The sequence below is a fragment of the Cygnus atratus genome, chromosome 18 (assembly GCF_013377495.2).
Source record: "Cygnus atratus isolate AKBS03 ecotype Queensland, Australia chromosome 18, CAtr_DNAZoo_HiC_assembly, whole genome shotgun sequence".
Lineage (NCBI taxonomy): Eukaryota > Metazoa > Chordata > Aves > Anseriformes > Anatidae > Cygnus > Cygnus atratus.
Window position 1 is genome coordinate 361,105 of NC_066379.1, and position 3,169 is coordinate 364,273.

Genomic DNA, 3,169 nt, shown 5'->3' on the forward strand with positions numbered 1-3,169 from the left:
GGCTGGTGTTTACTGGGAGTAATGCAGCAAGTATCTGTGAGGGTATGAAATATGTTATTTGTCCTTGCAGAACCTCATGAGGTTTGCACAGGCCCACCTCTCAATCCTGTCTAGGTCCTTCTGGATGGCACCCCTTCCCTCCAGTGTGTCAATCACACTACACAGCTTGGTGTTGTGAGCAAACTTTCTGAGGGTGCACTCAATCCCACTGTCCATGTCACCGACAAAAATATTAAATGTTCACATTACTATATGTATAATCTAATTTAACTGACTCTTTCTTTCAGTCTTCTGCTAACTTAGATCTCTGTCCTATAATATTCTTTCCTTTATATCTTTTTTATAGAGTGAGAACACTAGGCCTACTATACTACTGCATTTTCAGAGGAATGTAGGAATGTTCATGGAGAACATGTTCATGGAATGCTCATGGTTCTGTTATCTGTTGTATTAACAGGATAAACAGATATTTGCCGAGATTCCAAATGCTGCTCTCAGTAAATATTCCAGATTTTAGAATTGTAAAAGCTTTTTTTTTTCCTTTTTTTTTTTTTCTTTTCTGTTTATCTGTTTCAGACTATATGTCTACAAGAAAAGACTGGAAGTACACTTCATATGCAGAGAGCTAACATTATTAGCACTTCTCATTACAGACATTCCCTTGGGATAAAATAGTCCAAGGTGTCAAATCTTCCAATTATTCCACAGATATATCTGCTAACAGTGTTGATATTCTCTGTGTTGATCTGTTTCGTAACAGAAACTGAGTAATCTTACATTCATTCACTTTTTATTTTTGAATTACCCTGTTTATTATTGCTAAACAATTATCTTGACTGAAAAGCTCCATGCAATTGTTAAGCTGGAATTCAGGTATATTGTTCCAAAATTAATAGTGTTTCAAATCAATGCTTTGTTTTTAGCCTAATTTTATCTAGATCCATCACCTTCAATTTGGAATTTGAAAAGTTTTTCCTAATAATTAAGAAGCTCATTTATATCAGATATTTTCACCTATGTAGGACCTTTAGGTGACAATAAAATAAACTGTTTGCTTTTTCTTGAGAAGCTATTTTGCTTTGGTTGCAGGAAATATATTTTGAACTTTGAATAATTTTAAAACTATTTTATGAACCCTTTACTATTTAACAACCTCCTTGTTGAAGTGTGTCTAGCCTCACTGAAGTAATATTTTAATAATATTCACAGCACCTTTGTACATTATAAAACTAATTCCACTCAGCATTCCGCTGTTCACATGTGACAAAAATTGTTTTGTCTTCTTAGCCAACAAAGACAGAGTTCATGACACAATTTATTTGCTATAAATTCAAATGCATCAATACAACCTGGTGCTACAAGCCACTGTTTTGTTTCTCACTACATAATTTCCATATTGTTGACTTAAAATGTTATTAAATATTATTAAACAAATGAGACCACCTCACAAAAATAATATATAAGGTTTTAAAATGGATCCAATCTTTCAACAGCAGTTTTAGCATTGCATAACATTATTCAAATATGTATATGTTTTTTCCCATTTCTTCAAAGCTATTACCAGTGACTTCATGTTTGAGGCAAAGGCAAAGGATGATTGTTGGCTTCACGAAAATATTTAATTTCTGAGTAAGAAATTGGAAACTGCTACGTGATGTTTTTTTCTTCTTAGGACCATTCTTCCTAAGCTTACAACTTAATGTGTGTAAATGTAGGATTCTTCCACTCCCTGTAGGCAACAAAGCACCTTTAAGACTACTGTCTTTGTGAATCCTGTCGTTATAAGCAACCCAGCCCAAGTATACTGTATTTATAAAATGGAAATAAATATAAAGGATGCAGGGATGGCCAGTACAGCTGCATAGAAGTCCTATCTTAAAGCATCTCTCTCTGTCCCTAAAGAGCAAATAAATCAGTATCTTACCTTTTGAGAGACGAGATGAATGGCTTGCAAGGCTGGAAGCTGGTCAGTACTGTAAAATAGAATTAGCAACTTCCTTCTTACTGCTGCACAGAATTCCAGAGAAAATTTACAGACAGAAAATGTACAGATGCCTTGAAAGCAGATTGAAAGTCCCAGCTGACATTGGCAGTTCCCTGTGGAATGAATGTAAGTGCCTGCAGGAATGCAGTGGTGGTGCTTGCGGAATGCAGGGCCAATTTCCTTCATCCCCCACCTCCCCAGACCAAAGCCTCTGACACTCTTACCTTAAAGATTTCTGAAGAAGGACAAGACACACTGATCCCAGGATACATTTATAGGGTCTGATCTACATACGTAGCAGTCACCTCCTCTTTCTTAGGTCAAACATTTTTGGCAATCTTAACTGCTAGCAGAATTCCCATTCATTAGAAGTGAATGGATATAATTAGCCATAACAGGTCTGTGAATCTATCTCCTATAAATAATTTAACAAGAGAGTATGAGATGGGGGGGTGGGGTGCGGTGCGGTGCGGTGCGGTGCAAGAAGGAGATGAAAAGGGCCACATGGCTACTGTAATCAGGCAGATGCTGACTTGAGTAGAGAAACAGAAGAGCCAGCGTATTTATTGTAAGGAAACATATAGGGATGGAGAGGTGAAGGTGCAGATTACTGCATTCTGCAAATGCTCTAAGTCTGCAGTGTGGATAAGTTCAAGGTCTCCCACTGACATGCAGAGTTATTGTTAGGGGAAGGGAATCACAGTACAAGAGGAAGCATCTGAATAGGAGCTGAGGTTTAAGGAGTGTAAATAAAGGGATTTTGTTAATGACAAAGTAGCAAAATGCACTGAAGCCAAAGCAAGAGAAGGGGAAAAGGATGAGTCTAAAGGTAGTGATAAGGAAGAAAGGGTTAAGGAAAAGGGAGTAAATAGGAGTGTGAGTAGAAGGTGATAACAGCAGGTCACCACAGATACAAGGACCATGAAAAGGGCAAAACAAGTTAAACAAGTCTAGAGTTGAGGACAAAACTCTTTAAGACTGAAGTCACTGACAGATCCCTGATGGAAGGTACAGAAATCCAACTCTGTTGTTTCTGGGGCTGAAGGGTTTCAAGGATCATATAAAAAAGGCTTTTGAGCTGTTATACTGAACTTAATACACGTATCTCACTGGAAACAGCTGTCAACTTAAGGGACTAGCACTACTTCTGCAGGATAAGTGTGCTAGATGGAGGAAAGGATGAAT